Source organism: Poecilia formosa, unplaced genomic scaffold (assembly GCF_000485575.1).
Source record: "Poecilia formosa unplaced genomic scaffold, Poecilia_formosa-5.1.2 Scaffold158, whole genome shotgun sequence".
Taxonomy (NCBI): Eukaryota; Metazoa; Chordata; class Actinopteri; order Cyprinodontiformes; family Poeciliidae; genus Poecilia; species Poecilia formosa.
In genome coordinates this window covers 946,418-961,656 of record NW_006800097.1, presented here as the reverse complement: position 1 = coordinate 961,656, position 15,239 = coordinate 946,418, and the positions used below count along the sequence as shown (strand labels likewise).

Here is a 15,239-nt window from a genome sequence, read left to right as displayed (position 1 = left end):
CATTGATGATGAACTCATTGATGATGAACTGTACTGACCCGTGGGGGCGTGGAAAAATGGCTGTCCCTCGTAATATGCATACATTGGTCTCGTATTGACCAGACAAAGCATCCGATTTGCACCAGACTTTGTATGAGTGACACTTGTGAACCTCTAAGGAGCCCAATAGAGTTTAATTGTGATTTGACTCCACTGCGCCCCCTAGGTTAATCAAACAGCTGTATCTCCTCTACATGGCCCGATGTGCTCCAGATTTTTGGTTCATCGCCAGGGAGCTCTGCCGAAGCCGTAAAAGCGGATAGCGTGGATGAGGGCGCGCGAGCGTCGGCGGTGGCGGGCGGGGGGCGGGGCTGGTACCCCCGCGGTGGCTATAGGCCGAAGCAGCGCTAGCTGCGAGGGCCGCTTGAGGCTCCGCGGAGCTTTAATTCTAATTATTTCCTCGGTGTTGATTACTTATTGATTTATTTATTATTGTCTACATTAGGAATTAGCAACACTTAAACTAGATCTAATTCTGCTGTATAGTAGCAGATCTTTCAGTATGTGGTAATTACAAGCAGTCTTGATATTTGCATATTGAACTCTGAGTGTTTTGAATTAAAGTAAAATCTGGACTCAGCTTTCCTATCTGACACAGCACCAAGCTAAAGACTTAAGTTAAGTTTTCCTCATTTTTTCCATCTGATGTTACTGTTATTAGTTCTACTACAGGAAACCTGTTATGCCTCCTTGAACAAGTTAGGGTAGGTCTAGTGTTTCTCAGTCCGGCCCTCAGGGACCACTGCCCTACATAATTTAGGTGCTTCCCTTCTGTTACACACCTGACTTGAACAAATGGGTGATTAACAGGCTCCTGCAGCACTTGATGACATGCACAGGTCATGTGAGTCAGGTGTTCTGGAACAAAGACACATCTAAAACATGCAGGGCAGTAATCCCTGAGGACAGGAGTTGAGAAACACTGATCTGGAGGCTACAAAGAGCATGTTCATTACATTTTATTGCACAAAATCTCAGGAAATGAGATTTTAATCTGGTCTGTTTTGGAGCATCTTGCAGAATGAGCTCTTTTTGGGCCTCTTGTCACTGTAAATCTAAATATACCCTGCTGGCTCCGAACCCTAACTTAACATTCATACTTGCATTTTGTATGAATATGGCTGCAAAGAAATGCGCAGTTGTACATCTGTACATTTTTCACCCTATGCCAGAAGCAGAAGAAGTGAAGCCTCTTGAACAACCATCAAGGATGCAGCAGCGGTGTCTGGATGGGAAGTTAACAACAAAGCACTTCTCTTTTCCTCAGTACTGAGCATACGGCTGTGAAATCAGCTGACCAATGCAGCTTGAACTCGACTTAATAGTGGGTAAGTTTTTAAAACAGCTCATTTTCCAAACACCAAAAAGCATTAACTTATTGCTAGAAATCTGATGGGTATTTTTTAAGTGCTTGGACTGTCTCTAGAAGACCCAGACCCAGATGGAAGCGCATAAAATGTATTTTGCATAATAGGTTCTCTTTAAAGACAGTTTAAGTTCTAATGTCTGATGAGTCTGTATCAATGGTTTCATTGTCTGACCTGAGTGCTCAGTGACTTGATTCTGTAAGTGAGCAGTTATGAAGATCTAATACAGCAAAGCCTATAAAGTAGAGAACCAAGACTGTGGCCTCCAAACAGATGAATAAGAAGTGTGTCTGGGATTATGCTGATAATGCAAGTCATATAAAATAAGGTAATGGATCATATCAGAGTTCCAAGTTAGTATCAGCACCGAGTTTTAAAACAGCTGACACAGAGTCATTGATTTTAATCATTCTAATGTACTCATAATGTCCATGCATTTGTTAGTGTCGGTACATCATTAATCTCAAATGAGTCATCAAGGGACAAAAACATTTACTGGGAGATCTGTTATGAAATGCAACTACAAAAGCAAGATCCAGTCAGTGAATTCAGATATGTTTGTGTAATCTACGTGGGTTGATGCTGCACAATCAAACATATTTTTTCAGTGCACATGAGATCAAAGCATAGATTTTCCTTTCAAGCATAAAAACCGTGCATCTGAAAATTGACAGCTACAGTAACACATTTTAATGTGTCAGTGTGAAATAAGCATAAAATATGCTAAATCAACATAACCCTCAGCCAAATGTTTGAAAAGGTTCTTTTCTTTACCCAGTACATAAATAAGCAATGCTTACTTATGGAATTTCTAATGTGAAGCTGAAAATAAGTGGCTTAGAGAATATATTTTTCATAAAAATAAAAAAACTATATGGTCACAAGAAAGTATGTATTTAGGAACACAGATTTTATTACAAATGAAATCGATGAAAATAAAATAAAGAGAAAAAATTGATAGTGGAATTTGTTTTGAGTTGATTGTATTTGGCTGTCAGTAATTGGAACGCCTCCACTTTATCCTGACTAATAAAGTTACACTGGTTCTAATTTTGCAGAAACCATTAGCCCTGAGGACTTTAACACATAATTAGCAGTTTTGTAAAAAGATAAATATTCCGTAATTCTCTTTTTAAAACAGCTTTGTTACTTTCATCAATGCTGAAACATTTAAAACTGCCATTCTACAAATCAGTGATCTTAAGATGTGTCGCAGCAATGATACAATGAGCTGTTTTACTCATCTACAGCCTCACTATAATCCTATCACTTCAGTTCTGTATGACTACAGCAGTTCATTTGTTCAAAGCTTGGGACACAGTAGTGTGTAGTCCTCCACCTTGGCAGCAGTCTTAAAACAAAGGGAACGTCTTACTCCGATCCCCCAGCGGTCTGCGCAGTGATTCGAACCCTGCCTAAGTGACTACATTGCATTCACTGCACTACCCACTGAAACCCTGAGAGGCAGAATCCTGTCTAACTTGAGCACTGTGCTTCAGACCGAAGGGTCATGCAGGCATTTTCTGAACAGCATGTCTCCCTCCAAAGCTCCTCTAAGAATATTCAGCTCAGATTTTAGTTGGAAAGGGCATTCACATTGGCTGGAGGCTAATAGGCAACAAAGTCAGAAATGTACAGTGGCTGGAGGGTAAAAGGAAGACAAACCTGAGCTGAGCTGTCTATCGGACTGAAGCAAATAAAAAAAAGAGAAGGGGTGAGCAAAATAAAAAAAACAGGGGCATATATAAGAACTCACTGGGGAGCACCTGAGCAAAAAACAAGAGGATACATAGAAGTGTCCCCAGGTGAAAATATGCTACGGGTGCAGCCTGCTCGTCCACCTCGCTTTTCTTCACCTCCTTCTTTTCTCACCACTCACCCACTGTTATTCCACTGTGCCCCTGTCTGTGAGAGCTACATCAGTTAGGGTTACAGGTGAAGTGAACAAATCCCTTATTCCCCTCTACTTGTTTCCTCCTTCAGTCGGGTAAAGCCACATTAATCCGCTGATGTAGATTTGCCACGACAGAAGGGCCCGGTGAGCCCCTGGTTAGTTCACTTCAATTCCAGAATGTTCTGCTGAATGTCCTTTTTTATCCTCCTCGCTCTCGTCTTCTCCAGCTTCCACTCTCATCCCACAAACTGTTGTGCCTTTGATCCCAGAGATCTTTTACTTTAAATATCTGATGTACCTGCTTGGATAATCACAAGCGAGGGATTAGCAAGGTATGTAGCACAAACGGAAGGAGCGACCAGAGATCGAGATAAGCTCAGCCAAACACACTAAGACCAGAAACCCTTAATCTTTACACACAATTGGTGATGCTGTTATCCTACGTTGGGAAGCAAGTAAGGCTAAATGTGTTAGTACAGATCAACTCAGAGCCCAGAGTGAGGCACCTGCATTAAAAATGGAGGGAAAATGCAGCAGCGTGGTCGAGCTGCGGCTAGCAGGGCTGCAGTTTAAGTTGTGTAGACATTTCTGAGTTGTGTTTGGTTGCATGCAGTGTATCATTTCCACATATCGAGTTCTGATATGTGCACTGCTTCTAGAGCTGACTCTCATCTGGTTCCATAAAAAACACAATAAATAGCATGTTTTTCAACCAACAATGTATTTATTTATTTATTTATTTATTTATTTATTTTTTGTTCACAAAACAAGACTCAAGCACCGTTAAAATCCCTGACAGACCAGGGAAGGCCCTACAATGACCACAAAAAGAGAGTTGCTAACTTGTGTTTGCTATCTCCCCTCAAAAGCCAAGAGAAGAGTGTTTTCCTTGTTTAGAAACTGAATTTAGGTCAAAATTAGCAAGCAGCAAAAAACTCTGCCACAAAATGAAATTAACCAAAGACCCTGACCCTTTATGTGCACACATATGATTCCCATGTGCAGCCAAGCACTCACCAAAGGGAAACCATTTTCTGTTGCACACTTCTGTAAAGGCCACCCCATTTATCAAAGGGAGGTCTGATGATTGCATAGATGAGAATCCCTTGGCAAAGTGAAAATGTGTCGTATGAGTGGAAAGGGAACAAGAATTTAACAGATTTTTTTTGTTCTTTTTGTCTAATCAAGGTCGAATGAAAGAGCAAACTTAATTTGGCTCAGATTTAATCAGTAGTTCATAAATTTATGTCATTAAAAAAAATCACGCAGATATTTGGTTAATTCATCATTCTGAAAAGATGGCCTAATGCTTTCTTTTTCCTTTTGCATTACTCCACGCGCGCGCGCGCGCACACACCTACACACACACACACACACACACACAGTGGCATCGTTGTTAAACGCCAACAAATGTTAACTCTGCATGTTTCGATTAACATTGACACTGCAGTCCCTTGCCTCAAACAGATGTCAGCCGCTGGCTTCTGTCCACCATCTCTTCTGCTCTCGCTCTCACCTTTCTTATGGCTTTCTTGTCTTTTCCCCATCGACTCATGGTGCATACTCCATGCATTGTTACTTGCTAAGGGGTTTTCAGTTTTTCTCATTGTTACTTCATTTCTTTTGCGTGCATATTTCTTCATTCCTCCCCGCCTTTCTCTGGGCAATTTACATCTTTCATGTATTTTTATTCATTCATATCTTTTTTTTTTATCTCTTAGAACGTTGTCTGCAGCCTCCTTCCGCTAGTTTTTATTTCTCTCTAGTTTCATCACCTCCTCACCTCTTTTCAACCATCATTTCCACCATTTGCTTCATTTTTTATTCTTTAACCCTCTTTATTTTTCTTCTCTTCAATAACTCTATTAGCACTCCTGGCTAAATAGGTTGTGCCTGTGTTCTGCATAATTGCTTATGCTAGTTCTTTCTCCAAGTCAACAAGCTTTCTCTTGGTCTGATACTGCATGTCTATTGTCCACTTAGTTTTATGTCCACAGACATGTGAGCCCAGTATCAGATGTGCTGAAGGAGAGTGTGTTAGTATGTTTGTGCATGAGGAGGTGGAACATTGAGGACAAGCGGGAGTGATGTCAAAGCTTGATGGAAAACACTTAGGAGTGTATTGTGGTTCATTCATCTCCTTGTTCTCAGGCATCCATTCAAAAAATCTGATGGAGTGTGCCGATAAAGAGGAGAATGAGAAAAAAATCTGCAGATATGAACGGCCCGGCAGGGAGCGGGAGGATCTGGAGGAATGAACAATGAATTAAAGAGGGAGGGAGTAACGTGAGGGCAATTACTGAGAATAAACCAAGCTGAAGACTCGCATAAGAACATAAACTGGAAAAATGTATAGAAAAAGCAAGAGGAAATATGATGTTTGCAGTAGAGTTGATTTTTACAAAAAAATTCAACTGAACCTGGTAGATTAGAGGAACGCAAGACGAAAAGGAAGATGGAAATATTTATATTTAAATCTGAATCTCAGTTAAACTGAGTTGTAATTGAGTTATACTTAATTGAAATGCATGTAATAAAGAAACTGAAATGTTACCATTTTAAAAAATGCCTAAAAATTATTCATTTTGTGAAGTGATGACGAATGAAAAAAAAAATAGCTGCATATCATTTCTTGCCATAAACAGGCTGCAACAAATAGTGGAAATTCTAAAATGAAACCAAGGTAAAACATAAAACAACAATAAATTTAATAACAAAAACATGAAGGTTGAGTAAATATGCTGTGTGCATAAATAGCAATACATGTTCTGTTGGCTTTAGCACTACTACCTCAGTAAACAAACCTGCTGTACTTTTCATGTTTTTGTTTTAATTATTAAAATAATAATAATAAAAAATCTTTACTTGTCAAAATCAGGGTCAGAACTCAAAGTAAGATGGACAAACTGGATAGCAAGGTGGACCAAAACTGGTCAAGCTAACCAGTTGCCAAATGTTCCATTATCTGGTTTTCTGAATTATTAACAGTGCCTGATGTTTTCAAAAATCAATCTCTGTTTCCACAATGAATATATTTTCCTTTTCTGGTAGGATAACATGTCCGTACAAAATAATTTTTGGATTTTCTGACTTAAACCTATCTGGGTCCTTGAAGAAAGAGCTTACCAACCTATTACGTATTTATACAGAGCTTCCTCTGTGAGGTGACCAGGATAAGTTTTAAAGCTAGGTTCAGAAGATCAGACTCCCATTGTAGAATAGCTTATAAGTCCTGTTCCTGTGCACCGAGTCAGAGAGCTGAGTTGGTTCAGGCATCTGATCAGGACGGCCACTGACTGCTTCCTATTAAGGGTTTTCCTGCCAGGCGCCATGGGGAGGTGACCCCCTACTGGACCTAGAACCTCCTCAATACTCTCTGTATCCCTTATAGCCTACAAACAACTTGGAATTCACCACAATAAGCTGGAGAGTAAGCCTGGAAAAAGGGATGTCTAACTTTCACTACTTGACCTGATCACCATGGTTAAACCTCAGAGAAGTGAAAGCAATGAATTTACCAGCCTTGTAAAGAATATGAATGAGAATAAAGTACAAAAGCTGAAAAGAACTTTAAAATTGGAAAAATAAACTGAAAAAAATAGATAAAGAACAATTACTGAGTTTAAAGAGAACACCAGCTAATGCAGGTATCAGTTAAATATCATCAGTGCTATAATGAATAACCATTAAAAATTAAAATAAAGAAGAGAAGGTAAGGAGAAAAAAATTAAAGTAGGAAATGAGGAAGAGGGAATGAAAGACTATATTATAGAAAAAGCATTAGGAAAGAGATTAATTTGGACATTAAATCTACAAAAAAGAGAATAAGTAAGAACTGAAGAGATATGAGATGAAAGGGCATAAAATTAGAAAATAAACGAGTAAAGAAAGTAATAAGTTAAGAAAGAAGAACAGTAGGTAACGAATCAAGTAAAAAAAAAAGAAGTGGAAAGGAATAGGCTGCAAGCCAAAGAAAATATGAAAATGGCTGAACTCATTTAGTCTGTTGTCAAATTTTTAACTAACACTGACTAACTCGCTTTCACATATACTGACATGAATATGAGAACACTTCAACAGCATCCAGAGGATTATCTGAAAGAAACGATATATTCAACCGACTTAGTGTTACAATTGAACTTGTGTGATTGTAGCGAAGAGAAGTGGACAAAGAGACGGAGGGCGAGACGAGAGAGGAAGATCAGCTGCGCTGGGAGAGCAGGAGAAAGACGGAGAGAGAGAGAGACAAGTCTGCTCTGCCTCGCCACCACTAAGCTGTGACGGATTGTGGGAAGTGATGACACATGACAAGCTCTAGTGCTGTATTCAAACACAGCAACACAGCAGAGCAGGTGGCAAGTTACACAGAGGCGCCTCCGCACAACAAGTAGGGGGTTTGATTCTTGTTGTGCCTTCATTTTGCTCTAATCTGTTTCATTTATCACCCCCTCCCCTTCCTTACTCCATTTCCTCTCCTATGTCTTTGGATCAGCCCTCCTTCTTCTGTCCTCTCTCATGTTGCAGGTGGGATTAAACATGACTAACATCCAATGGTCTGTTGCTAACAAGCTAACAGATGCTGCTAACCTCTCTGGCTTTATTCTTAGTCATGTCACATACTGAAAACCTCAGAGACCTCAAGGCAGGTCGAAATATAATTCCAGATTCGAGCAATTTTGATTAATTTCACACATCCAGGCCTTGTTTCAGTTAAATGATTTACAGACCTATACAACCACAGGTTCACTGTTTCATAAAGCACAGCTATATTAACAGCATACACATTTGATTTAGGTGAGGTCCCGTTTACCTGCACTCTGACTCATATAACAGCATACTGGCCAATTAAATTGCCCTCTGTGTTTCCAAAGCCTGCTGTGCTTTCTCACGTGTGATTATTGCATTATCGGGTGTAAAGGCAGAGCAGTATAATATCAGAAGCTGTTAAAAGTTTGTTTTGTACTGAAACCAAACCTAGTTACAGAGAAATGCACTGAAGTACAAGCATTCAGAGAAAAGCGTTTCTCCACACTTAACACATATGCCATGTTATGATTTTTAAAAAGAATATGCTTCAATTGTAAACTTTTACCCTCTAAACTCCCTAAGAAGTTAATTGATCCCACAAACCTCTAAGGAAAACAATGGATTTTTGCCAATAATTCTAGGAAAGTAATAGTACGTGGATTTGGTGCAGAAAATATTAAACTGATCACCATGGTCAGTTTAATGAATCACGTCCGTGCAGGGAACACACTGGCCGGATACAGCTAATCAAACGCACTTGACAGCTGCCTACAAACTTTACCACATTGATAAGAGTTGTTTTCCTTTTTATGGTCATTCTAACAGTTTGAAGTTCTATGGGAAGGTCTCTGAACTAAACATTTAAAACTGCTGTTAAATTCCCCATCAGCATCAGTAAATTCATCCCTCGGGTTAGACAGTCCAATGCAACAAAACCGCAGGAGGGCCATGGAACTAGTTGGGTCGATAGTTCTGTTTAGATGCATCATTGCAACTATCAAAATCAATGAACAACTCATTTAACAAATGTAGTGGCTAATAGTCATACGACATATTTACCAATGAGCTTTTACCTGCAAATGACTCAGAAGCTAAGGTTTTCTTCAGAATACTCTCAGCTTTCGGTGAAAGATTGACTGTCGACACTCCAGCTTGCAAAGAAATCTTGTGAAGGTGTAAATAAGAAGCTCCCCATCTGCTACTCCTTTACCTTTCCAGACTACCGGTGCTACTTCCAATGATTGATTCTTTCATTGGAGCCTCAGATTCAGCTAACTGGATCCTCTCTGCAGACAATGCTGTGCTTATCACTCACTTTTCTGCTTTGTTTTCAGCCAATTCTAGCCGCTTTGCTGTTTGCCAGCACTTTTTGGAAAGTCCTTGTTACGGCTGCAGTTTATTATCCATCCAGCCTGGACGCCTCAAGGACCTCAGTGATTACGGGATTATCGGTAGTTCTGTAGTAAAGGATGCAACACCTACACCAAGGTTGCTTTCAGAAAGTGCAAAAGTTTCTGAAGCTGTTTTACACCACCCTTTAGCTCTCCATGCTGAGAGCTCTTTATGATCCCTCTGCCTTTTAACACTTTTTTCATTTTAACAATGGCCAGTCAAATTCTAAAGCTTGATGTATTTGCACAAATGCAGAGATCTTGCTGACGGTAAATGTTTTTTGGAAGATTGTGGTCAGCATGACAGGTGACAACAATCCATAGGGAACAGGACATCAGTGACACGTTTTTAATCTACAGCGTATCTTTTATCATTTAGCCTTGTGTGGTGATCACTGCTAAAGTATTTTACACAGCTGTTCTCCACTGCTATAAGGCCACAGTGCTTTTACACTGCTTTTCATGGCCACAGCAATACCCTTATGTTGCATTAAAGTGCAACTCATATATTAAATTATTCATTGAAATAGGTCCTAAATTTATATTCCGTCTCTTTACTTCTGCAATGGTCACTTTTTCAAATATTAAAAAATATTGTTTGCAGAAAGACCTCAGCAATATTTTTGATTCATAGTTAGTAAGGGGAGTTTAATGATACTCTACAGGAGCTTTTAATTTTGGAAAGTGGCACCTCTTCGTTTAGGTTCAGCTGAAGCTGGAGCCACAATACATTAACTTCTTCCCCATTTTATCCCATATTCCCAGTTGGGTCAAATCTGCACCAGTCTGCTGCAGCTGCAGTCAAACAGCAGAATGAAGACTGGCGTCTGCAAGTGTGTGAGGAGAACCGATCCAACTTGACCTCCGTCACAGTCAAACAAACATGGATCTGGATAGTCGGGTAGTGTGAACTCATCATCGACCCAACTCCAAAAGTCTGTTGCCAACAGCTGATGAAAAAATAAAGGCTGGGATACAGAGACAGCTGCAAGGTTTTATGAACATAAATACGCAACAGCAGTAGACGTATTACAAACAATTACCTAACAACTTACCATCACATTGTGATAATAAACAGAAACACAACAGGGAGAGATAGTTGGATAAACACACAGACCGTAATGAAGGGTCTCACTGAAATAAACTCACTTATCAAACTCACAGTTAATTGGGGACATCCAACATTCAAAGTACCAATCCTACAGACAAACTCATAATCTTAATTACATGTTCCAAACTTTCACCACGACAACAATAAAGAATACTGTGAGCAAGATCCAAACCACATTCACTTGTCCATTAAACTTAACTTTAATTTTCATTTCTTTCATTTTATGGACAGATGTAACAGAAAAACAGGTCGTTGGAAATCTGAGAAGAGCTTCAATTGCCGCCTTCTACTGGTCGTTTTGCTTCTTCAAGATATTATCCTTGTTGATGTTTCCACGAGTGCATTAGACACTCATGGAAACATCAACAACTATAATATAATTGGTATTGTGACTTATTGTTTATCAGCTACAATCATCTTCCTGGGCTTGAAAGTAAAAATAGTTTCTACCGTGCTTGGGGTATGAGTTTTTTGTTCTCTTTTCTATTTCTGCAAAAACTACCTGCATAGGTTGCAAAACATTTTACAAAAAACATCTGTTTCAGATGTATGCTTGTATGCAAAGAGCTGCTTTAGTTTAATGGTATGATGTGAAAAGCTTTAGTAATCTCATGAAAAGCATTTTGAATTAGATGTGCCAAGATTTTGTCAAGATTTCACCGCAACTGGAATTATCAGGTGACGTTTTCCATCAGGGATACTTGCTTACTTATTATATTTGGAAAAAGATTAAGAAGATTCAGAGTTGAAACACTCTCCTGCAGAAAGTAACAAGTAAATCACAAGTGCCTTGACTGAATATCATTTATCATTTTGTTGAGATGAGGAGTCTGCACAGACACTAAAAAAACAAGCTAAATTCCCTCCCCTTGTGATGCAGAATTATCACTTGATATCTTTTTTCACTTGACTATGGGGAGATTTTTATTTGATTGTGAATTATTTAGTCTGGATGACAAGTAGTTGATAGTATCCATATTAAAGTGTTTCACAAAATCAGCACTGCAAAAAAAAAAAGTTTGTTTTTTCACTGGAAAGGATACTGATAAAATGTTAACAGTAACTTGTAGAGAAGAAGGAATTTGTACTTGGAAAGTCAGAGGTTCTCAAGCAATCATTCATTCAAATTTAATATGGCTGCCAACCAATAGTGAACCTCCCAAGAATAAATAGTTTATTTGAGCTTCTGTCAATTTGTATCTGATCAAACCAGTGGGACATGAACAGGGTATGGTACAATCTCAATTTGTAGGTTTTGAATTAATAAAAGTAAGTTATTCACTGGTATTGCTGATATTAGTAAGTGGTGACCATAACTCTTTGCTAATCCAAGTCAACATCTCAAACTCATTGTTGTGCTCCTCTAACCATTTTTTAACAATTTCTGCTTTTCAGCATGGCACATTACACTGCTAAATGTTGCCACAACCACTACTGCTTCAGTAAGTACAGTATGGTCTGCAACAATGCATTTGGTATATGGTACATGAACTGTCACACAGTGGAGAGCCGGAATGTGAGGGGCAAAGCTGGAGACAGTTCTCTGAGACATGATGTAACATCCACTTTTATCTCAGAACCCAGAGATTCGGAACGTTTTTCAAAGTTCCACACTATTTCCACAGTTTATGCAGCCAAACAGTGACAAACTGTGGTGTTCTGTTACTGCTCACTTGATCACTTGTGGGTGGTCATAATGTTATGCCTAATCAGTGTATTTTGCCACCGTTTAGTTACATTCTAACACATCAAGACATCAACTGTCTTGATGTCTTGATCATTATTTATTTCAAAGCACCTGATATGACAAAAGGAAGCTGTGCTCACACTCCACCTGTGAAGTAATTCTGCACAGATGACCAGAGACTCACCTTGGTGGTGAATGGCCTTGAAAAGGGGAGGGTGAACGTGAATATGCGATAAGCCTTTCAGCCTTTGACAAGCTCAGACAGAAAGCAGCCATCTTTATCAGTCACACAGTGTTCAGCTCTACAGAAGACCGGATGTCTAGAATGGGCCAAACACCAGGAAAACACTGCTGGCTCAGCAGCTGACAGTATCAAAATGGAGGAAGCAAGAGGACAGTGAAGCCAGAGTGGGTTTTTTTGTTTGTTTGTTTTTTTACAGCAAGGGTCACAAGGTCATACAACCAAGTGCAAAATGGCAATTCTCAATGGTCTATGCAACTGTTTGGATACATAGTTTTGAATTTCAAAATTTGGAACAAGTTTTAAAATAATCTAATTTAGGTTTTTATCATGGGAGTATCAGAGTTAGAAAGGCACCCTCCCGCCCTCCCAGAAATAATTACTTCATGCCCTGTTGTTTTCCCAAGAAAATATCAATTTTTCCTGCTGATGCCACGCTGGCCATGAGCTCTTACTCTGCCATATTGCTCCATGTAGACTAACACAGGCAGCTGTAAAGAAATAAAAGAATGATTAGTGTGTTTTTGCTACATGACTGGAAATTCAATTCACAGCGGACTGAAGCGAAGCATGAAGACAAACTGTTGAATCAGGCCCACACACACACAAACACACGACCAAAATGGCACCATCATCATCAATCCCTGAAGTGTTTTATCTCATCAAGCTTTGAGGAACTGTGTGTATTTGCAGTATTGGGAGAGAAGGATGGATGTATGGATGGAAGGAATGAAAGATGAAGGGAAGGAAAGGGATGGTCAATTATCCTAGCTCTGAATCCCAGTCTCCCCTGTCTGTCCTGAGGAGTGATCTTCACGCAAACAGCTTGTTCCTTGCTGGTGCACCAGCTGCTAATGCGCGCACACACAAACACCAGAAGACGGATCCCAGATCTGATAGGTGCCCCACAGCTAATAACACTGAAGGGATGAAAGCAGGAGGGGGTGAGGAAAATGGGGTGGAGGGGGGAGGTTTCTGGAGAAAACCATAACTCACATATGATAGCTATGCGCAACAACCGGCTGAGAAATTGCTGAATGCAAATGTCTGTGCGCTGATCGCAGGCGCATGTATGCGGCTTTTCAGAAATGTCACCTCTGAATCACAGCTGCTTGCTTCTGTCACTGACTAGAACTTATGCTCTGAGTTTATGCGTGAGGAGGAGGGAGGGATGGGGGGGAATGGAGGGAGAGGAGGGAGGGATGGAGGGACCAGACCAGACACCGGTCTGTACGCGTGTGCGCGTCGGGGTGAAAGACAGCAAAAAAAAAAAAAAAAACACGAGCAGTTTAGCGTGCGTGCGCATCAATGACATAGGGGTCAAAGCCTCGCGCACCGGCCGGCTGCGTCCTGCCCGTAACAGCGCGAGCCGGTGGAGAGTCTGCACGAGAGGCTCCAGAGAAACGCAGCAGCATCACACAGTGGAGAGCCGGAATGTGAAGGGCAAAGCTGGAGACAGTTCTCCGAGACGTGGCGCAACATTTTCACCTTCAAACGTGAGAGCCCAAAGGGGGGGAGAGGAAAACAAGTGTCCGACAGCAGACAGAAGAATTTACTCACTGTTTTCAGCAGCCCCACACTCTTCCTCCTCTTCTTCCTCTTCTCTTTTTGCTCTCCAGTTCTTCTCTCCGTGCACCAAAATCCATCTGTCCATCCCTCCGCTGGACATTTCCTGCGGCATGCAGCCGGATCAATACTAATGTTGCGGGATAATGTCCCCGGGATGAAACGGAAACATGTTGTCCCCCCCAGAAAATAAAATAAAAAAGAAAAACAGGGCAAGGAATCAGACGCGCACAGTTTGGACCTTTCCTCCACTCAGCGAGGCTACATGTTGCTGCTGCTACCTCTCTGTCCCTCTCACTCACTCTCTCCTCTCCCGTGATTTTGTTAAAATTCAGTATGTACGCTCCGTCACCTAGCAACGTCTCTCTACCTCCCTCTCTCCTCTCCGTCCTCCCTTCATCTCCCTCTCCTCATCACTTCCTCACGACACGTGTTGAATGCTAAACTAAGTTGGCCGGTTTGGAATCATTCATTTCACATTTACGTAACTGGGTCTTTCCTCCTTTTTTTAATTATAATGTGTCTTCAAGCATCTTATGTTATTTTCCTTTCTCCCTTTTTCCTATAAATGACATACAGACATGTCTCCCATATTTATTTCCACGCCTTCTTCAATCTATTGAACCTCTATAATCGCGTATCTATTTAGTTGGACACCTCACGAAAAACATAAATAAAATAAGAGCAAGTGTGAAATACTAGGCTTTGTTTTAATTCAAATAAATATGGCATCTGATACCCAAGTACGACCTGTGTGAAAGTCTTTAGCCTTCCTTGTAAGCAAAACTATTCTGACTAATTAACTTTTCCTATTTTGTAACATTACAAAAAAACATTTTCCTGGGATGGAAGAAAACAGAGAAGCATGTAAGTAAAGAAAATGATTCTTTTATTTATTTTATTTTTTTTGTTATTTTACCAATAAAAACATAAAACGTGTGTTTTTCCTTATTGCCTCTGTGAGATTACATTGCAGACATCTACACACCAGACTGAAAATGTTCCTGACTTGAAGCATGGTGGAGGTAGAATCATGCTGATAATTTTTCTCAGCAGTTGACAGGAAAGCTGGGAAGAGTTGATGAGAAGATGGAGGAAGAAAAACATGTTTGAGGTCCCAGTTGACTATAAAAGCAGTGACTCAAAAAACACATTTTCAGTGCTTTATTTGTGAAAACCTGAAAACTACATATACGTTTCCTTTGATTAATAATTTGTGCTGAGCTTTCTCATAAAATCTCTTTAAATAAATCTAAACGATGATGCGTCTCTTGGGCCCCATTTATTCTTTCAAGGTGTTTCTTATTTTTTTAGTGTTTTCTTTGTCAGACGATGTTGATCTGTTTAGTATTTAGAGCCTGTTGTGATTCTTTTTGTTATTCAACTGGATATTGATCTCTTTGAAATAACTAAGGA

General features: G+C 40.0%; 1 protein-coding gene across 1 annotated transcript in view; it reads right to left on the bottom strand.

Annotated features, from left to right (window-relative positions):
* Positions 1 to 14,150, bottom strand: part of grin2da (glutamate receptor, ionotropic, N-methyl D-aspartate 2D, a) — a 173,531-nt gene extending 159,381 nt beyond the window's left edge. Inside the window, exon 1 of the mRNA XM_016677562.1 lies at positions 13,818 to 14,150. The gene's annotated coding sequence lies outside the window, so the exon portion shown is untranslated. The remainder of the gene's footprint in view (positions 1 to 13,817) is intronic.
* Between the last annotated feature and the right edge of the window lie 1,089 nt (positions 14,151 to 15,239).